At 45.4% G+C, this 23,056-nt stretch overlaps 1 protein-coding gene across 1 annotated transcript in view; it reads left to right on the plus strand.

Annotated features, from left to right (window-relative positions):
- Nucleotides 1-1,105: 1,105 nt before the first annotated feature.
- LOC306780382 (plexin-A1-like) overlaps nucleotides 1,106-23,056 on the plus strand; it is a 240,451-nt gene continuing 218,500 nt past the window's right edge. Inside the window, exon 1 of the mRNA XM_079272739.1 lies at nucleotides 1,106-1,187. The gene's annotated coding sequence lies outside the window, so the exon portion shown is untranslated. The remainder of the gene's footprint in view (nucleotides 1,188-23,056) is intronic.

Genomic DNA, 23,056 nt, shown 5'->3' on the forward strand with positions numbered 1-23,056 from the left:
GAGGCTGAGTGGATTGTGTTCCTCAATCTTCCTCAAAAGGTGTGATCGTTTTTGGGAAATGGTCGAGTAGTATAATCAATAATGTAAAGTGCACGTGGTATGCAGTTTAGTAAAACGATACAAAACCAGTTATGTTATGATTTTTGGCCACAAGGGGCCCAAGGAAATCCATAACTAGTGTACTTAATGAAGTAAAGTTAATAAAGTTGTGTTAATAAACGTGTTAGCTAGCAGATGGCTAACCTGATTCACAGAACCAGTTGACACGTAGCAATGTTAGCATTTATTAGGAGTTTTTGTTTCTGGACTAAATTTGTCCCATTTATGACCTCAATGCTCTGTGTATGTTGCTAACTGCTAGCGCTGTCTACTCTCTGGTGCTGGGCATAAAAGTTAACATCAGAGCTTCCTCACTAGAAACTGACACATAGAATCAGAATCTGAACCGTTTATACACACAGTTTATACACACACACACACACACACACACACACACACTCACAGATGCTCACAAACACAACCTCACCTTCTCACGTGCATGAACACATGAGCATGCGCTGACATTAAAGATGCATAACAAAACAGACGCATGAACGATCACAAACACACTGTGAGCAGCGGGAAGACATGAAACCAGAGCAGTTCCGCTCTGCATGCCTTTCACGGTGGCAATCAATCAAGCTCAATCGGAGCAGCCTTTCATCCGGGAGATATCACAGATTTCTGATTCCGGTAAAACAACCTCCATCGTGTCACTTATGAGCCTCAAACACAGGGCATGGAGCCTGCATCGGGCCCGATGCTGCCACCTATGCTCACCACGGAGCGGTGCGTCCGGCGACCCACCGTTACCCACGTCCGCAGCCAGGGGGCGCACTTATGTCACTAACCTCTCCGCCTCTCCCTCTCATTCTCTCTCTCTCTCTCTCTCTCTCTCCCCCTCTCTCCCTCTCTACCAGGGGATGCCGGAGTCTAACCGCAGCTCTCCTCTCATTCATGCTGATCGTTGCTGTCCTGTGCGCACGGAACTGCAGCGCTGAGCTTGGAAACCGGTGCTGCTGCTGCTGCTGCTGCTGTCTGTCTGTCTGACAAACCCGCCGGGAATGGAAATGTCTTCTGCTGCAACTCTGACACCTTAAAAAGACAAAACATGCCAAGGAGGACGAACACGAAGGGCGGTTTGATCAGTAAGTAGAGGCAAACTTTTTGTTTTTGTTGTGGTTGCTAATCGTCTCTCTAGTCACATGGGAGCTTTTTAAATATTCTTTCCTTCATCCGAAATGTTGGTGACATTCCTCTCCTCCTGATCCCCTTCCCTCTCATTGCCCCCCGTTGTGCCGTCTGATGTCTCTCTCATGTCACTGACATGAGCACACACGGAGCAACTCTGCGCTGCGGGAGAAATCCGACTTTCTGTTGATTTTTTATTTATTTTTTGCGCTTGGAAACATCGCATGGCTTGTTTTGCGCACCCGGGGAGAAGCAGCCAGACGCACGAGGAGGTTGCGGATGAACACCAGCTCCGAAATGACCGAACGCCCCCCCCCCCCTCCCTTTTTTCAGTTTGTTCACTTGGAATTGGCCAAGTTGTGTGAAGGTGAAGGATTGCTTCACTTTGCTGGCAAATAACTGCGGATTTTGGATGCAAAAGTGGCCGTATGAATAGGCTGCCTGTGCCCATGAGCTCCACGGGGGTGTTTGTATCATCTCCCGCGTGCTTGAGCTTTAATGGTTAGTCTGTCACATCGCAGGAGTGTTATAGGAACGTTGTCGCAATGGTACAGTGCTGCCAGCTTATGGTTTATTGTATATCTGCTGTGGTTTATTGCGATGATTCCTGACACATCTGATTAAACCCAGTATGAATGTCAACAACGTTCCAGCTGCGCTTGAGACTCAATTTGAACTTGAAAACAGTCTTTGCGCCGGCGGTGCGCGTGCACGTGCGCGTGCGCATATATCAGTGTATGTATGCGGCCTTGACCGCGTGTGTGTGTGTGCGTGTACAAGTTGGTACCTGTATGCAGCTGTGTGCTTGTTTTGATGCAAAATGTAAATGTTTGAATGTGTCTATCGGTGCATTTGACCTGTGTATGAGTGTGTGTGCGCGTGTGTGCCCCTCACCCACTCACACTCACTCACTCACACACACACACACACACACACACACACACACACACACACACACACACACACACACACACACACACACACATCTTCGTCATTTTGGAGTCGCATCAACATGCTCTGACAGTTTTGTGTCACCTTATGAATTTTTGACTTGAAATGCGTAGGTAAGGCAGACGGGCTGATTTCGAGAGACTACGGGTGCCAAGCCACCGGTTTGGCTGCCAAAGCACATCGAAAAAAATCTCTTCAGGTTATGTGTGTGTGTGTGTGTGTGTGTGTGTGAGAGAGAGAGATGAGAGTCTTCTTTTTGCATGTTCTGAATCTCCTCTCATCTCCTCTCTCCCTTCTTATCTCTCTCCTCTCTCTGAACTCGCGAGGATGTATGTGTGTGAGTGAGAGAGAGATGATGTGGGAGCTAGAGGAGATGTATGGAGGGGGCGGGGGAGAAAGATGCCTCCCCCTCTCGCCTCCCCCTCTCTCTTAAGCGCGTGTGTCATGATGTGCCTGTGCTGGGACGCGTTGATAAGGCTGAAACCCTGAACATCACCTCCACTTTGGGGCTGAGGCGTGACATCCGAAGTGACTGCATGCGTGGTTAAAGTGACACAACGACAACTGTGGAACATATTAGTTCCTGTTGCACCCGCTGACACGTGCTGTGTGTGTGTTTTAGTGGGGTTTTTATAGAGGTTCTAGCCCTGAAATGAGTCAGAATCAGAGTCCTACAACAGCGGTGCTGCGTGCGCGTTGAGCTGCCTGTAACCTAATTACCTAGTTTATTCTTGGAGTCTTTTATTATTAATTTGTTCTGAGAGGATTATCTTTTCTTCACGCTCTCTATGTTTTCACCTTTTCTATGTTTTATGCACATTCTGTGGGCTCAGTAACGAGGGTTCAGTCATTTAAATTAAGTTATAAGATGACTTCACTCATTGTGTGTTTGCGGTACTTACAGTGCCTGTAGGTGCAGATGTTTTATGGCAATTTTATGGGATTGACTGATGCATAAATGACTGCAGAGTCCTACTTTTCATTGGGGGGTATTTAGGTGAACGGCCTCATTCTGTGTTCATGGATGTGAATTTGTTGACTGTTGGCCCCAAGTCTCTTCCCTCTGGAGCTTCCTCTGCATCGAGCTTCATGAGCCACTTTATAAGTGAGAATGGACTCTTTGGAGTCACCACCTCCCCTCGCTGCAAAGCCGCTGTGTTTAGACGAAAACACCAACCGCCACAGGGAGTGTGTGTGTGTGTGTCAGTGGCTTAGATCCTAGCGGAGCTGAGAGCTCTAGACGATCGGCGATGCACCCTGCGGTTCCATCTCCGTCAAGCCGCTTCATACCTCAAGTGCCTGTGATGGATGAACTGAGGAGGAGAGATGGCATTAGAAGGCCAATAAACCAGATTGAAAGCAGTTTAAACTGATTCCATTTGAGAAACACCTGACATGGGATGTAATGAAAATGGCATTTAGCCGAGGAGGAGGAGGATTTTTTATTCATAGTGCGTTGAGAGTTTACATTAAAATGCTGCATGGGCGGCCCCAGCGGGAGCTGACGCACCGGCCCAGCAGTGTCAGAGCCGGCTGATGACTGTCGACTGCCACGTAAGCTGATACTAAATGGCAAAATACCAGTTTGAATCCCACACACAGCACCAGTTGCTTGCTTAACTGCTTATGGAAGGCAAGTTATCTGATTAGCTCAGACCGGCATGTAGATCAAATATCAGAGCAATGGACTGAAGATGGATATAACAGTAAGGTTTATGAGTGAGACATTCCTACATACTCGATTACAACCAAAAGGCATGATCGGCTTTACTCTCCCTCTGTTGGCTGTGTCAGTCATATCAATAACTTTATACAAAAAGGTATCGCCCCCTGGGAGATAACCTCCCTCCCAGTACACTGGGATAGTAGGACCTTTGTGATTGAGACGAACCCCTTACAGGAAGGAAAGTGGAAACTCAACAGTCGAGGCATGTTAGTGTGACTGTCAATATGCTGTGTCATTTTTCTTTTGTCATATTGACTCCCACATTGGGGTCCTAACGAAATACCGAAGTATTATTAACATTGACAGCTATCAAACATATACAGTTACAAAATATGGACGTGGTCTCTGTGACGTCATCCACAGGTTTGTAAAGAGCAGTTGTGAAGTCTTGAGTTTGGCGATTTGGTTGTTGCCATCTTGGATTACGACCATCGCCATTTTGACTTTTTGCAACCAGTAAACGGATGTTACCATATTTGGACTGCGGTGTGACGCAGAGACACCGTATACTCTGGTTGCAACAGAAACCTGTCAATCACAGTTAGCCCGCCCTAAAGCATACTCTGCTTTATGGTGTGTTTGACTCTAATTGGACCATAATTTACGAAATGATCATGCTGTATTGAAGACTTGAAACTGGAGGCTGATACCATAAACTCATGTTTACAATGTTTACTGAGGTAATAAATCAAGAGAGAAGTAGAGTAATTTTCTCATAGACTTCTATACAATCACACTTCTTTTAGCAACCAGAAGAGTCGCCCCCTGCTGGTCAGCAGAGAGAATGCAAGTTTTCAGACACTTCTGCATCGGCTTCACTCGTCAGAACCAGAATTTGCCACCTGCTTTTAACATGGAGGTCTTTGGGGATCGACTCGCTTTTGGAGCCAGGCTCAAGTGGCCGTTGAAGGAACTGCAGTTTTTGTCACTTCTGCGTTGGCGTCATTTCTCAGAGCTACGGCATTGAAAAGAAGAGACATCAGTGAGTGTGTGAGGTAAAGGTTCAGACAGTGGCAGTCACTCACCTACAGTATATGTTAATTGTTAATTGTAAATAAGCATGGGACAATCCTTGTCAATCCTTTAAGGAGAACTGTAAATTATAATAAAAATATTAATAACAACAATAGCAATGATGACAGTAATAATAATAACAATAGATGGTTATCGTTCCGTTTTAGCTCTCGCCAACATGAGTATTTCTGCTACTACAGCGGAGGAGCCATGTTTTTATTTTTTTTTCTCTTTTTCCCGATGAGGCAGGGACAAAGTGCTTACATCCCCCAATTTCTGTCTGAGCAGAACAGACAGAGGAAGAGGTTGAGCAAAAGAAGATGAGAGCAAAAGAGAGAGAGAGAGGTGGAGAGAGAGAGAGATGTGGAGAGAAAGAGAGATGAAGCGATGCCGCTTTCAAGTTCCCGGCACCTTTTTGATGCAGCCTCCGCAGTGAAAGGCCAAGGCAGATCAAACAGGGCAGGCAGATCGAAACAGTTTCTCTGGTAAGAGGAAAAGACTCCGACTCTGCACAGATGTGACAGGTAACCGCGACGCCGAGGTGGCTGCCACTTTCGCACGCCGCCTGATTGCTAACACCCGCTTCCCAAGTTCAAAATAGGACTTGCGAGGAGCTCGTTTTGATTGTCGCCGTCATCTGCGTTCGGCATTTCCGAGCGAGACCGACGACTTGTGGGGGAGCTATTTCCTACCCAAGTGTGAGCGAGGATAATTCTGCCGTTGTTTTGTCAGCAATTAAACGAATTTCAGCAACCAGCTTTCTTCTGCTGCTGCAGACCATACAGCTTGTGCTTGTTGTCCCAAATGGCCAATTTCTGCCTTATGTTCTGTGCTGTCTGAACAGTTGAGGCAGCAAAATAATCAGTGTGTGTGTGTGTGTGCGTGTGTGTGTGTGTGTGTGTGTAGCCGAACAAACCCACATTACTGAAGTTGCCTGCGTTTCCTGTGCTTGTGCAACATTTGTCCGATCAGCACGTCCCCGTATTTCTCGGACACACACACTCGGACATCCTCCTTTACCCTCCTTCCCTCCTGGTATATATTTAGGACTGGGTCAAGGTCACAGTTAGAGAGCTTCGTCTTGTTTTTTCCGTATATGGCGATTGGATGCAGATCTGTCTTCTGGTATCTGTAGTGCTGGTGGTTCGACTTTTCCCCAGGCCATGGGGACGAGGAGGAGGAGGAGGAGGAGGTGGAGGTGGAGGAGGTGGAGGAGGGAAATGCAAACGTTGGAGAGAAGGAAGGATAAGGCGATAGGACCACTAGGCATCATACCCTGTATGTTTAATTTGAGGAACAATGACAGCTGTTATTTTCCACTCACATCTCTCAAATTGGGCCCTACAGCACCAGGAAAGGTTCTATCATGATGTAAACACCCCCCCCCCAAAAACAAATATGTATTTTCAAAAACGACATTGTTTTTTTTTTTTAGAGGAATTGGTCAACACTGTCTTGTTCGTCTGGATTTCTCCCCCAGGCGAGCCCATGTAAAGCGCTTTGAGGTGAAGCCTCTGTTTAAGTACGCTCCTTCACAGTCTCAGAGAGACGAAACCATCTGAATTTACACAAGCGGCACACTGCAGGCTTCCCTTTTAACAGCCACGCTGATGTCTGTCTCTTTGCACCAAATGAACACCAAAGGAACAAGAGGAGCCAAAGACCTAACACGAGACGAGTCCGGCTTCCTGCATGTGGAGCTTTTGCTCAACGTGTTTGAGAAGCGGAACAAAAGAGAGAACCTAGCAGGTGGTAGGGATGGGTACCACTTTGGCGTTGCAGCCCTGTTGAAGGTCTGCGACTATTAAATGTTCTTATTGACCCGAGACACCTGGAGGAGAGAGCGAAGAAAAGGAAGGAAGGAAGCATGGGGGGGGGGGGGGGGGGGTTGAACACCAGAGTGGACACAGAGGAGGGATATAAGAAGAAATACAACAAATGTGGATGGTCAAAAGGGAACTTCATATCCAACTTTTGGGGAAATAAAGTAAAACGTAAGTGAACTCAAGATCTGAAAATATCCAAAAGACAATATTTATCGTGTTTTTCCTGTAACAGTAGACATACATCATTCCATCTGAAGATGAACAAATGTATTTGCTAATCTTGCAGCCCACCTTGTAATCGAATCTCAACAATACCCGGGAACCTAGGTAGTGATGCATTCGCTCCGGGCTCGATTGAGAGAAATAAACAAAAGAGAAAGCAATAGGACGTCAAGAGAGTAAAGGCATGCCGGAAACAACCGAGGCGAGGTTTTAAAAAGAGGAATGGAAGAAGAAGAATGAGAGAGAAAGAAAAGGGAGCTGGAAGCAGGGTTGAGGAAAGAGTGACGGTATTCCTGACTGTGACTCCGATGAGAGGACTCAGGGAGAGGGGAAACAAAGGGACTGAGGGTGAGGTTGTCCAATTCAAATTTGGTTCTTTCTGGAAGCGATTAAGATTGTCAAGGAACGAGGAGCGGAAGCTAGGTTGGGAAGAAAGAGTCGAAAGGAGATGGCTCACTTGCTGAAGCAGACCATGAAGTCCATATCAGTCTGCTGCCCGTCTCCTGGATTCCCCTTAAAACCGTATCTTGTAAAGCGGACGGTGTCTTTGACCACTATGACGAGATTGCACGGTGGTGTTACACAGTGGAGTTTCTTCCCTTGTAAAGGTGGTGTCTTCATGGCTAGGGACTCTGTACTGCACTTTTGGACGGATACATTTGGCCGAAAGTTAGTCGTTAAAAACGTTAAAAATACGTGTTTTAGTTTAATATTGGTCAAAAGAACTATTGTCTGGCAATTCAAAAGAAACACTCTGGCGTTGAAAATTGCTGAATGTATGTATTTTATATAATAATCATCTCATTTAGTTGAGTGCTTCGTCAAACACAAACCTGCGTGTGTGAAGGAGGAGTGGCTTTAAGGTTTTGTGTGTGTGTGTGTGTGTGAGAGATGGGATCAGAGAATGTTGCATCCTCTCATGTGTCTCTTGGGTCTTATCAGTGTAGCTTCCAGGTTCAGCGTGTTGTTGTTTTTTGTATCCTTACACAGTCTACGCAAGCCCTTCAATATTTAGCTTGACTGCTTTACACCAAACTGGTGCAGAGAGGTCCGACATCTCGATTGGCCATTCATCTCACTCTAAAGTACAGGAGGGAGCAGAAGTACAGCGTACAGGTGGCTGACTCCTGCTTGAAGGTAGCGGCTGTTGCTTGGCTGTGATGTATGAAAGTCTTGACCGGAGTTGAGAAATGAACTTCCTCCTCTCAGTTTAGGCCTCCTAGAGCGAGGTTCCGCCAATCTAGCTGCGTTTCCCTTCTTCCTTCGTCTTCGTACGCCAGCTCTCCGTCCCCCCGCGTTCTGTCTTGAAGAAGGATGCGGCTGATAAGACACAGAAACGGTGTAGCGTTGGTAGTAAATGCTTCCACTTCCCCCACAGCAAAGAGATCCGCGAGGCCAAAAACATGTTGAAATCCATTTTAAACACCTTGAGGTTTCACCGTTCGAAAGCGGCGGCGCTCAGGCTTCTCCTCGGCCGTAGAAATTGCCCCGCGTACCGCTACCTCCATAGACTGATGATGCATGGGAAACCATTTTAAGGCAATGCAGACGGGAAATTTGGCTTTTTAACAGACGCGGGGGGTTGCAAATGGACCGAAATTGGTGAGAAAGTGTTGAGTTTTGTGGCGGCAGCAGTGACACAGCCACAGGAGGAGCTTTTGTCTGGTGAGATACATTTACTCAATAACCTCTGCCTAATGGGGATGTCTATTATTTCCCTGTTTTTATGCCTCTCTATCTCTATTTCTCTCTCTTTCTCCACAGCTTAGCTATTGTGTGCCATTATTTTGTGCTATCCTCTCCTCGTCTCTTTATTGTCTCTGCTTTGCTTTCTCCTCATCCTTCGGGATATTCACAAGGCTCTGACAAAAAGAGAAATCAGAAATAGATGATATTAAAAGTTCTAGTTATTTAAGGTCTTTTCAAGTTTTTCACCATGAGACAGCTTGTTGTTGTTTTTTTTCGCACTATTCCATTCATCCAGACCAGAGTTACTGGTCTAGCTGGCATTTGTTGGATTTCGTGCAATTAAGGGCAACACACCCTTTGATGTATGTTGGCATCAAAACACCCACGCCTAGTATGTAAGCCCACACACATTCAGTACTGTCCTATAGAGTTATCCGGGTTGCAGGCAGAAGAAAGCAAGCTGCAATTACTCACATCTGACTCGTTAAACCCAAGTATATATGCATCTTGTGTATTTAAAAAAATGTTTTTGGGCAACCTTTGGCGGCGCTGTAGTACTCAAGTCCAGTCTCAAGATAATTCATGCATTTTCTCAGATTTGTCTTCGTCTCATGGGTGTTTTCATTCAGACCCGTCTCACTGTCCGCCTTTGGGTATCGACTGAGTACCGGTCGCTTTTTTAGCCACGTTAGCTGCTTAGCTTTATGGATGGAAATGTTGGTGAGTCAGTCCACCACTTTGGTCCTGACTGAAATATCGCCAGCAACTTTTGATGGATTTCTCATGAAATTTTGTTCGCACATTCATGGTCCCCAGATGGTGAATCCTATTGACTTTGGTGATCCCCTTCTCTGGTGCTGACACTTTGCTTCATGACTAAATACCTTCCAAACTAAAAGAAAATCCCATTCAGCTGTACTTTGTGTCTACTGCTAACCAGCAAATGCTAGCATGCTAACAGCTGCACTAAGCTGGTGAACACGGTGAACATTGTACCTGCTAAACATCCGCATGTTTGCATTGTCACTGTGAGCCTGGACTTTGCCACCGCAAAAACAGAAATCAGCCGACAGGTTATAGTGTATTTCCTACCATCAACATGCGTTAATGCTCCAGCAAAGCATACATGTTATCTCATTGGCGCATCCCAGATACTTTATCTCAGCTGCTATTGGCTACAGGGGCAAGTCAAATCAGTACATTCGAAAATACTCTGCATCTACGTTGTTCTTACCATCCCTTTTCTTTACTCCTTGTGATTCCACTTTCTCCTCCATTCATCTGTTCTTTCAGCGTAGATGCAGTGTCTGACGGCTCTGTCCCCCCCGCTCTCTGTCTGACTAGTGCTGTTGGTTTTAAGGATCTCAGCAGACTGACTAGAGGAGGCTCTGCTGCAGGCAGCTCCTTCTCCCTAATGAGAGAAACGGAGTGCTTGTGTGTGTGGGGTGTGCATTCATGGCAGCTTGTGCCTGCGTGTATGTGGTGGGGGGGTGGTGGTGATGGTGTTTAAGCGTTTATGTGTGTGGTTTTGTGAAATTGGTTGTGTGAAATATGTGTCTGTTTGAGTCAGCGTGTTTTTGTGTGTAGCTATGGGGTTTGTTTTTGAGCGTGTGTGTGTGTGTGTGTGTGTGCGTGCGTTTCATGCCTCTCCACGCACTGTTTCAAATTCTTTCCTCTTGTGAAACCGAGGAAACTGAACAGTTTATGTGGCTGTTGAACACAACATTTCATTTTCCCACTGTGCGCCGACGTAGTCGACTGGCTTCCCTGTGTACTCCTGGAGGAATTCAAGTCCATGTTTCTTCTTCAGTGGCGCTTTATTATGAACTCAGTTCATGCATTCCTGAGCCTGTGTGTTTGACATGATAACATGAGTTCAGAAATGGTTGAGTCCGCATATAGAGTAGAGTGAAAGTAGATGTCTTATAGAAGTTGAGGATTTATTCCGGTCTGCCCGAGGTTTTTGTCTCTTTTACATAAAACCAATTAACCAATAAGCTTTTCCTGTAACTATTAGTTTTCTATATTTCAGATCATTTAGCCCAATTGGGGCAAATTATGAAACATTGCCATCACAACCCAATTTGACATTTTCAATTTTTGATTGACCAACAGTCTACTTGTTACACATGAGTGTGAATGTGTAAAAATAAAGAGTAAAAGCATTTGAGCAGCAGTTGACTGATCGATTCACTGACTTAATCCACTTCATGGCTCGACTCGACTCACTTTTTGGCACCAGGTCCTTTCCTCCATGTCGTTTTCCTCTTGGTTTCGTTTAGACGGGATTCTCAGCTGATCACCATAGCTTCGCCGCATGGAACTGCCGTGACTTCATCTTCAACAGCTCACTGAATCCTTTCATTGGCAAACAATGAGAGAAACATCTGCACTTCATCAGCTGTGTTGCGTAGTGTACATAGTGCACGTTGTCGTTTTGCGGACTGCCATTTTCTTTTATAAATCTGTGTGACTCGATCTGAATAGAAAGATTGTGGAGGCTATTGACGGTAGCTTGACTTAGTGGTGGATGTGTGCAGGATGTCCCGTGTCACACGAGTGACGATTCTCTCTGACCAATCCGTGGTCTTCAGTGTTCTAACTCCACCTTCTAGTACGGCTCACTTGGAACCGCGACTGAGGTGCTACAAAAAAAAAATACCGCAGACTAACCACACATTTTGCGAATAGAAAACCGAAATAGAGCATGTCGAGTTGAGTAGAGCCGTGCAAAGTGGAAATGCAAACGAATTGTTTCAGCACTGTAACAAACTAAATAATGTAGCATTGGGTGAAATGAAAGCTGTATTTTCACAAAAATGCTATTTTCTTCTTTTATCAATGAAGTACACCCATCAGTGTGTTACCACTGTGAACAGTGATGAAGTTACCATGCAGGTATCCAGGAGGTGATTGTCTGACATTGTGTTCATTCTGCCTTGTGTCGATTTAAGTTGGAATAGTTGGAACCAGTTGGAATTATCTTCGTATATTCTTAAAAGAAAAAGAAGCTGTAGTTTGATTTGGACGGCCCGTTTTCACTCCAAAGTCGTCAAGTACGGCAACTTGGTCAGTGGCCCTACGCTGCAGACAATGATGCTCTATGTGGCCAGAGTTATGGCGGGAGCAAGGGTGGAAGTCCGGTAAAAACCACGCTACTTTCACCCAGGAGACTGGGGTACATGTCCCAGGTGAATCCAAAAGTCAACTTTTGACTGATTTTAACCTCTATACGTACGTTCTGTGACAATATGTTGTCATTTTATATTCGCCACTCAGTGTTTTGTGACTGCGTTGTGCATCAGTGCGCTCTCCTTGTGTGTGTTTGTTGTGTCCATGTGTACGACGTGTCTATTCCACACGTCTGATGTTTTCCACAGCTGCTGTGGGGATTACTCTTGAGGCTACAGAAAGAGGGAATAAAAAGCACGGAAGAGTGTGAATTGACCGTAAAGCTCTGCCACTCTGAAGGGATTAGAAGGGGTTAAACTGCAGGGCGCGATAAAGACTGGCATTTCTCTGTCACTGGTGTGTGTGTGTGTGTGGGGATGTGTGTGTATGTGTTGGCGAGAGAGCAAATGACCTACAGGAAGCGCATTGTCAGGCATGTAGGTGTGTGTGCATTTGTGCTTGTGGATGTGTGCTCATTTATATTTTTTTGAAAAGGCCTGTGTGTGTGTGTGTGTGTGTGTGTGTGTGTGTGTGTGTGTGTGTGTGTGTGTGTGTGTGTGTGTGTGTGTGTGTGTGTGTGTGTGTGTGTGTGTGTGTGTGTGTGTGTGTGTGTGTGTGTGTGTGTGTGTGTGTGTGTGACCTATAGCTACCATGGGGCAGTCAGGCAGTTCCAGAGCTGAGCAGCAGGGGATTACTGATGGGTTTTTCTCTGCATGCTGATGCTCAGAACCAGGAAAAAAAATAGCATGGAGAGAAATACAGAGTGGAGTGAGTGTGTGCGTGTGGATGTGGGAGAGTTGGCCATACACAGAGAGAGAGAGAGAGTGAGGGATCGCTGCTCGTGGTGCTGTTTAAGAGTGACTCAGTGGCTACTTGGGCTATAACATACTGCAGGAATGCAGTGCAAAGCTTCAGTTCATCATCAGAACTCCACACGCCGGCCTTGTGAAAGTGGAGTTTCATGTTACATAAGAAAACCGGCCAAATAAACTCCCTTCTTATCACAAATTAGAGGCTTGTATGTCTTGCTTTTTAGTGTTAGAACAAGTTCACCCCAATAACAGTGACAGGACCACAGGGATTGTTATTCCAGAGGAAGGATTTGTTTTGTTGCTAACAAAAGAAGGACATTTTCCCATGTATGTGGCTTCCTTGTGGCTCCGCTACAAGATGCTTTCATATACAGTGATCAAATTAGCTGTGAAATTTTGTGATGATTACTATGAGCAAAGAAAAAACAATGGCCGCCTCTGTGTCATGCAGTCAGAGCTTGGAAATACATACCCATGTCGCATAAAACTTGCTGCTTTTTCTTGGAAAGGAAAAGGTATAAAAAGTGTTTTTAAACATTTGAAATGTTTTAATTACATCCTCTGAACACAAAAGCCCACCGGGATGATGTAATGATACTACCGTTTTTTTGTTACGGCCATCAGTCCTAATTGTTTCGTGATGCAATTTCTCATCAGTCTGGTGCATACTGTGATACCCATGAGCCTCATGGGTGCCTGTGAAGAAGAAGTCAGTCAGATAATAGAACATTGTAAATGCTTCACTGTTGCAAATGGGGGGGGGGGGGGGGGGGGGGGAGCATCGCGGCACAGTATGAAAAGTCAACCCTGCATTATGTTATGGTAAGACTTCATTGGTATGAAAATACCACGAACATTGAGTCATGTTATCTTAAAAATCATTCGCTGAGATTTCTACACAACACAGCTTGCTGGATTCTGCAGCACTCGTGCTTTCAAGCAGCTCTCTTCTCTCCCCCCCCCGTCCCCCGTCCCTCCAGTTTTTTGGCAGCCCCGTTCAGAATCTGGAAGTGATTATCGCGCTAGACAGACCAATCAGATAAGGCGACTGCAGCGGCTGCATAGGGCCATTGGCTAGGGGTGAGAGGTCGCATTCCAGCCCCTATGATTAGATCCACTCTTCACACTGTTACACTGTAAACTGTCACAGCTGTGTGAGCTCACAAGCACCGAAATCAAGGCTTTGACATGTTCGATTGCAATCAACTAGACGTTGTCAGTCTTGTGCAAAAATATACGTTCTCATTGTTGTACAGCAGGAGACATCAGTGCATAAAATAATGGAAGATGTCTGCCTGCCGTTATGAAGCGGAGCCACTAGAGCTGCTCACATAGATTAAGATACAGACAATAGGGCTTTTATTACGAATCAGATGTAGTTTAATCAGCGACGTCGCCCTCATACATCTACAGATCTGCCTTTGCTGAAGTCCCAAGAGTGGATTTGGAATCATGTGCAGCTGTTGATCTGGAATCTCACACCGCCTGAAGGGAACCAAACCGAGCCGTGCCAGGCTGAGCTCGAACATGGCTAATGGAGCTGGGGGTTTTTATGTTTGTCCCCGGTTCAGTGTTTTCTGGCACTTTGCTTCGCGCTTGGAGGGAGAGTGCATTTTTTCCACATTTTGCAGGCTGGAAAAACCAGGCCACAGGGCCAGAGCACTCTGTACCTCTACACACACACACACACACACACACACACATGCAAAGACACACGTTTCCATTCAAGCCCGTGCCCTAGGTTGCCCTCCTCCCATGGACGCTCACACGTGTGCACATGTGCTGTGTCAATCCAGCTCTGTCAACTTCTTCTGGACGTGTTTCCGAAACACACAAGGAGTTACTTCCCAGTCCGCGGCGCAATTAGACAGCCGGATGTTTGACTTTTGCACGTCGATAATGTCTTTTACGTTCATGTCTGCTGACGTCTTGTTTACGCGAACCGTGTGCCTGCTGGGGAAAAGACCGCGTCAGCCGCAATGACACGGCGGAGGGGATTACCGCTCGAATGCAGCCAGCAGTTCAAACATCTGGTTTTCTCTGTGAGTGAGATGTAGAGCTGAGTGTTACCCCACTCCAGAGGTCCTTTAGGGAAATGAATGGGGGCCGATATATACGGCACAGCCAGATTTTTATCGCCGTAAATGGAACTTGTTTTCACAATCTTCGGAGCTCTCCTTCTCTCTTTCACACACAGAAACACAGATGGGATTAGTATGCATCGCATGTTTCTCTCTTTTCCCAGTCTCTCACAGTTTAAGGAGGGATCTTTTTGGACAGATGTTGCTGGTTTTGGTGTGTTAGTACACCTTTTTGAGTTGAGGCGAGACACCCCAGGCAAAAACATTGTTTTTCATGCACTGGTCAATTTAGAGAGTTTGATTCATTTTGCTTCAATAATTCTTTCAGACGACCAGAAATAAAAATGTCAAACATATACATTTAGTTATATATCATACTACAGTGTGTAGATTTCTCCTAAATGCACCAAAAGTTAGCATAATACAAAGCCTCATTTGCATATTTCAATTTCAAAAAACTTGTCATACAAAAAATGTGACCTGATGGTGAAGTGATGTACCCGTCTTTGTACAGTACCTCAGTTTTAGGTACCTGGGATCGGGGCTCGAAACATTTTCCCGTCATCCAATTGTCTGCGGGGACAATAGAAAATGTCCCTGATGATGCTAAACTGTGAACAATGTTCTCAAAGGTCATCTTCTAAAAACAAAAAAAAGGTTTTTAGCAAGAAACTTGAGGCGGATCATCTGGGATTAATAATGAATTAGCAAATACCAGTGTGCAAAGGGTAATTACGGAGTTTATGTTGACTTATTGTTTTGTTCTGGTTTATTACCATGCTGCCAAAAAGGGTATTAGGAATGGTGGAATTTCACTGGTATTGGTGTGGACTACTAAATTTATCGTGACATACCTACGTGAGAGAAGCTGCTGAAGACTACATATCCCTACTTCCTGTCATTCCTGCATTTCCCTCTACTGACAGGACTGTAGTTAGGTAAAAGCAGAGCCATTCAATCGGAATAATAGTAATAAAAATAGTGCCGTTGAATGTGTTATCATTTCTCTCGTGCCCTGTGGTGGAAAGCTTATGCTTGAATAAACAAACGGAGAATGTGAGAAGACAGTTGGCCATTGCCAGGTTCCAGAAATAAAAAGTCTATCGAGTATGAGTTGATTGAAAACGCTCCAAACTACATGAAATTTGGGATGCGAGGCTTTTGATGGAAGCTATCACTTCTCTTAGCACTGGCATCAGCAACAGATCTAATGAAATATGGCCCGTCAGTCTGTGCCAAGAAGTCCTGGCAAATAAAACCAATCCTTGTTTTTCAGATTGGTACTTTTTGTTGCACAAACGCAGAACTGCTCCAAAGACATATTCTTATTAGATAAGTCTAATCTCCGAACGTTTTGGTCTCCGAGCGTAAGTCATCCCCAACTTGTTACAGGCAGATGTTTGGTTTGGATGTGAAATATGACCAGGACATTCGTGGTCAAGGGAATCCAGCAGGTCAGCTAACTTTGCTGTCCTCCATTATCTGTGGTTTATGCCTCTAATTTGGACTTGGAAGGCCAGCTATGATAACTAGTCACCTTGATAACTCTGCAGTACTTTATGAGCTGCTGCTTGTCGTTGTCACAGAGCCTCAGTCGGAACGTCGCAGCCGGAAAAGTTGCTGCAGTAGTTGCGGCTCAGCAAATGGTAATTCTGCTGCTTTTGCAACAGCTTATGAAGACACATCTTCGCTTAATTAAAATCCGCTGACAGCCTGCTGCTTGTACAAAGTGATGAGTCATATCATCGGCTTTGTACAGTTCGGACACTGACTCAGTGGGTGAGTTGTACTCCATAAAATGCCGCTCATTATATGTTTTTAACCCGGAGGGGCTCGCGCTGCAGTCACATTGAGTCTCTCTATAAAAAATGATGTGAATTCAGACGGATCAGATATGTATTATGTTGGGAGGAACGCTTCAAGAGCGTTGTGACAATTCAGTGACTGAAAAAGAGAGTATCTGGTCTCAGATACTAGGACTATACGACGTGCAAAAAGTTGTTTATGACATGTAGCCACATATTTGACACTCGGAGGTCTCATGGGATAGTATCAGTGTTTAATGTTCAAACACTATGACAGGATGTGACTGTAAACAGCCAATGAACAGCCAATGAAGATGCCACATTTTCCAGGAAGTAGCAGTGTTTCAGGACTTTTAAGCAAGCAAGGGGGGGGGGGATCTTGCGAGTTTATGACCAAGCACTAGATGACTTGTCGAGATGGACTCTGTTGTTGGCGACCTCGTGAACTCTTCTGAAAATCTCCTCTCGGCGTCCTCTGAGGGGGTCGTGTCTCCCAGGTTAGGAGGGGGGGGGGAGTGTTTACAGTATTGGATTGCTGCCTCGGACCGCAGAGATGCAATCCCTTCCGTCTCCGTCCCTCCGTCTCTCCCGGCCAGGCCTGCCTGTGCTCTCACGCCCCCTCTCTGACCCCCAGGCCCAGGGGCGTCCCTTCCACATGCCTGAAGCAAAAGCTGTTTAACAGCAGTATCGGGAGGACCCCGGCGGTAACACAGTCCGACCGAATATTTATTCAGCAGCAGCAGGTCTCCGGCTGTGGCTGGATGATATGAGCGACACTGATATTTCACAGTGCAACAGTATTTTCATTCTCCAGCGTGTGCTTGGCATGAGCTGCAGCGACCGGTCACCATTAGTAGGGTCAAGGAGTGTGTGTCCTCTTCATCCATACCTTCAAACAGCTCGAATTTCTTTTGTAAACAACTTTCATAAGCTGTTTTTGTTTGAGTGGGATGGTCCTCATTATATTTAGTTTTTAGCCTAATATTTTACTCCTTATTTTTCTGTCAGTATTTATTGTTTTCCCCTCATTCATTTAAGTTACTTATTTCATGTTATATATTTTCACTGTTTTTATATATTAATAATTATATAATTTTACTGTTATTTCTTTTTCGTCTGTCTGAATAAACTTTAATCATTTTTCAAAAGGGGCAAGAAGCAACAACAACGCCAACCAAAACCCTATAATCCAGCTGGAAGTACTTTTTTGTTTTGTTTTTTTGTACCCACTTGAATTATGATTTTCCCCTCTGAAAGAAAAGCAAAGCGAAGGCGAGTTCCTATACATCACCACTCTCAACCAGGACAGCTAACATATGCAGCCGATTATTTATGGACCCCGTGGGCGTGTGCCTGCCAAAATCTACACCACAGCGCCGCAACGCGCTGAAATATTGCTTCAAGGTTAACAAGAGCAAATCACGAATATCTGTAGCAGCGTTACAGAAAACCTAACAAGCCGTCAAGTCCTCATGCCTGAGATGAACGCGTACGGTCGGAGAGCGTGGCTGGAGGGCTGGGGTTAAGATGTTGTGTTAACCAGAGAAACGTAAGATTGTGATCGGAATTGTAATGTGTGTTGATTCATTTGCGCAAGGCTCCGTACAAAGTCCATATGTTGCTGTGTAGCGAAGTTATTCAACTGTGTGTTTGTGAGAGTTAATGGGATGAGGAAACAAGCTTTTCTTTCAGATGTTAATGTGTGTGTACAATACATAGTGTGTGTGTGTGTGTGAGGTTATAGCAGTGACGGAGAGTATGAGTTCCTGTGTTTGTCGGCCATTATGTGTTTACTACTGTGGACCAAAGCTGAACTCCTCCCAGCAGTTTTATGGCTTCGTTGTGTCAGGTTCATTCTACTTGTCCAACTTGAAATCTTGCCTCGTCAGCTTAATAATGCGTTGTCATTCACAGCCATGGATATGAAGTCCATAAATATATGTAATCTTCTTTTTCTTCAAAGGAGTTAGATGATTCCACTTACAGCTATACTTAAAGAATGAAAAAGACCATCTTGTACAGCAATACAAGGCAGATAACTGTTGGTTCGCTATTTTATTTTTTAATGGAGTAAATGAGCTAGCAAAGTACACAAAGTAGGGTACACTCACAGTAGAGTTTTGCTGTCTGAACGATCAGGGAAAGCCCTGCATGTGATGACTCTATATGACCTACAGAAGTAAACTAGACCCTCCGTCTGTAGAAGATTATCTATTTCTTCATAGGGGTTCTTAATGCTTGTCATCGGTGCCGCTGGGACATCACTTGAAATCAGACGAAGTCATGCAGGTTCTCCAGTGGAGCCTCTGGCAGCAACCAGCCCGTCACAGACAGACCCAGACCTGACTTCACTGCAGGTCACACCCTGCTGCAGTTAAATGAGAGATTTTCTAAATGGACTCTGGTGCTTTTGTCCGCAGGGACCGCCAAAATCAACACAAAATGAAAGTTCCTTGTGGTAGCTTTGAACTTTGAGTCTGGAAGTGGACTGAGACCTTTCCTCCCAGTTGGTCTCGGCCTGGTTTCTTGGTCAGCATGAGAGTTCAATCCACAGCTTTCAGGCCAGCCCAAACGAACCGCCAACGAAATAGAGTTCTTCATGAATGACTCAACAGGTTCGGTGTAAAAAGCGACCTTACCGGCAGAAAGTCTCCATTTAGTTTCAACTTTAAGCTGTCTCGATCAGATGAACAGTCCTTGCCGTGGTCTTTGTGAGGATGTGGAGGATTATAGATTATCAACTTACATACCTCCACTTACAGATCTCAAACTGCTCATGATCACAAATCTCAATCCCTCTCATTGTGTGGCCGTCCTGCATGCCACTATGCTGCAATAACACCATTGTGATACTTTATTACCCCTGGTAGGGGAATTCTCTTTTCACTCGCCCATGGGGACGTCAGAGGTCGGGTTCAGCTGATGGTTGCCAGCATCAGGGTCTTTAGTAGAAGTAGGGTTAACCGTCATCCACACGCAGCCATCGGTTCCTCTCATGTTCCGTCACATAAAGCACCACAGGATGAGAGGAACACGTGCGCTGTGGTTACCCCCCCCCCCCCACCCATGAGGCCTTGGCCCTGCAGCAGCGCTGGAATGCTGTCAGTTCATAGACGTGGTAATCAGAACCAGACTCTGCAACCCTGCATCCCCTTCAATCGCAATCACGCCAATGCAACGCCTCAAGACCCCCCCCCCCCCCCCCCCCCTTCTTCCTCGGTGACCGTAACCTCTTGTCAAAATTGTAGAACCCGAGTTGATTAGCAAAATAATTAGAGCAGAGTTTCTTCAATGTTCTTATGTCCCGGCCCCCGGTGTAAAGACAAATTAGGCTCCAGACCCCTATTTGAGTGGATTTTGTCCCAGGGACCACGTAGGTCTGTTGTTGATTTTGTGTGGAATGGGACTGAAGCAAATTATGTATCTGTCCAAAATGTAAACGGGAAGACCGCGGCGCTGGGTGTGACATGTGAACAGACGAGACATCGTACATTTTCTAAATGGAAACGTTTCAAGAGAATTCAATTATAGTGTAGTTTTCCTCTGTTGCAGAGATCCTGGAACCCCCCCCCCCCCTCCCCAGGGACACCCAGGGCGTATAGAGACCACTTTGACAGCCACTTCATTAGAATATATTACGACAGGAAGTGAGCGCAGGTTAGAAATGTTCTCTGTGGACACTAATCACACAAGAGCAGAGAGACACATGTTTTAGCATTCATTCAAGAGAGGCAGAGGTTGGTTGAAGGGACTCATGTCTCCTGTTTAAATGCGTCATTTCCCGATACTCCTTCCTCTCCCTGCAAAGGAGCCCCCGGCGATCCGACCAGCGAAGAGCTTCCCTTGGCTCTCACCGTATATATTACCGCGGAAAAGCCCTCCGAGAGCGTTCCGTAAATATTAGTGCTACCGCTAATGAAACAAATGTATTCATACCGGTGCGAAATCTGATCAAAAATGTCACAGCGGGATCATTTCAGGTTAAGAGCTCCTCGGTCTCACTGAGGCAGTGTGGGATATGCTTCCTTGCAGCATTATCATTATTAACTAACTGCTGTAAAAGCTATTGATACGTGGAAGTATTGTAGGGTTTAACCGCCGCGCACTCACTAAATGTCAGTGTTGATACTTGAGAAATAAAAAGCCGCTGCTGATATTCAGCATCTTAATGTGACCGTTTTCACACTGAAGACTTACTCACAAAGCCTCCGTAACCGCATTGTCTGCACAGCGCTGATTACTAAAGCACTCCACTAACATGCAGCGTAATTACTGCTTTAGCGGATTAATGACGGAACAACAATTTCAAATTGTTTCAGTCATTTATGAAGGAAAAAGCGACTAACATTCGCTGCTTTTCCCCGTTTTGTCGAATGCAAGTTGATTATTTCGTGGGTTTTGGGCCGCTTCGCACACAGACAAAGCAATTTGGAAGACGTCACCTCGCATTCATTTTCAACAAAAGCAGCATATACGAGCAAAGCCGTTCCACCGGTCCGGCCCTGTGGCATCTGTGAGGAGAAAAGAAGGTTGGATTTAATAGAAGAGAGGAGGAGCGAGGGGGTCAAACGCTCCGGATTGAGACGAGCTCTTCCTCCACCTGATCCGAACTGCTGTGTGCACTTTAATAAGCACTTTCATTTATATTAAAGATGCAAATGTAGCCTTTACAGGGAGATTGATATGCATGGAGGAAACGTGTGTGTGTGTGTGTACCACTTTATCAGGGTCCTCTGTTCATTAGCCTAGTGTAATTGTGTTAGCAGTGTTGCTTGCAGGGCGGGAGGAAAATATCCGTGTGTAAAGGTCACATCAGAGGAGAAATGACATACGGATAGATGACACACACACACACACACACACACACGCACACACACACACACACACACACACACCTAACACACATCTACAGCAGCGTGCACCGCCTCACACTCAGAAGGCAGCTTTTGGCTGAGAGTGTGTTTGGAACACGTGCTCTCGCCCTAAGGTATGCATATGTCTTTGTGACGGTATGTGTGTGTGTGTGTGTGTGTGTGCGTGTAGGTGTAGGTCTGCGTAGGTGTGCGACTGGCTGATTCAAGTGGCGGTGTTTAATCAAGTGTGATGTTCCTCCTCCGTATGCTTGGCATCTGCAAGGTAGGCAGCAGAAAGAGCAGTTGCGTTATCTCCTGTGTGGTATGTGTCGAAAAGTAAGACGAGCCAAAGAAATCCAGCAGTCAACACGTGAGCGCTTTGAAGAGAGGATTAGAAGCATAAATACCACCGTGACCGAGGGTACATAAATGGGTACAGGTTGTGGGGGGGGGGGGGGGGGGGGGGGGGGGGGGGGAGATTGCTGTCCACGTAACATGGAAAAAAGATATATATGCAATAATTATTTGAAGGACGGGTCAAGCTAACATCGGACTCCAGGAGACTACGGTTATTGTAGTTCGGTCTTCTCACCAGAGACCGATAGTCGACAAGTACCTCAAGGGAAAGTTGAAAATAACTTTGAAGCGTTGGGAGATATGGCCAAAATCTGAGATCCAGATAAAGGTCATTTCATATCTCATTCAACGATCCAAAAATCCAATCAAAGGACCCGTCGACTTCAAGACGAGGAAACCAGAAGTGCAAAACTCATTTCCGGGGTTTAGGACTAATTTCTGCGACACTATATATTAATTCCTGGGGTCCACCAGGACAGATCCACAGAATGAAAACATCCTCCCTCAGTCTACAGTACACAGCTGCAGCTACATCTGCCCACTGTTTGTACAAAATTACCAAGCTGCTTTATTTTTTTTATTTTTTATAACTATAAAGGTCCTTCAAATGGTGGCTGGTGACCTGCCAGAGTGGCTGATGAAGTAGACAATTACCAAAATTTGCCAGCATTTGGCTCATGGCCGCTGTCAATCTTTTTCTCTATTGTAGTTACACTTGAGAGCCAAAAGGCTTTCACCGTGATCATCTGCAGCCTCCGCAGTTATTTTAACCTCTTGTTACCTCTTTAAATGATTGAAGTGCGCTGACTGTGTTCCGAGCAGCGCTGACAGCGGAGTGGACCTGCGAGCTCAGTTGAACATTACATTATGACGTCGGCAAGCTCAAAGTCAGAGCAAAGACGTCAGTTCAATTCTAACAGCGGAGGTCAGGTTCATCCCAATTTACGAATAGAGATAGAGTAGTACATTATCAATCTGTAATACGATCGGAGTTCAATTATACTATATTATGGCACCTATAAGGACAGTGCATTATGTATAGCATTTTATAGTACTTACTATGAAGATATATTTTACATTATGACAATAATGTGTTATAAACCATATATTACATGTTTATGTAAATGATAAGTAGGCGGGACAAATAATAAGCGTTGCCATGTAATGAACTTGATGATGGTGTCAATTGCCACGTGGACGGTTGTGTCCTCTGGATCCATATCTTTCAAAGCAAGCACAGAGATTATTCTCAGCAGTTAACGACCATACAGCAAGACTGAACGTACGCATGCCATTAAAGAGCTTACCGGCTTGTTGGA

The sequence above is a fragment of the Melanostigma gelatinosum genome (genome assembly GCF_949748355.1).
Source record: "Melanostigma gelatinosum genome assembly, chromosome: 8".
Taxonomy (NCBI): domain Eukaryota; kingdom Metazoa; phylum Chordata; class Actinopteri; order Perciformes; family Zoarcidae; genus Melanostigma; species Melanostigma gelatinosum.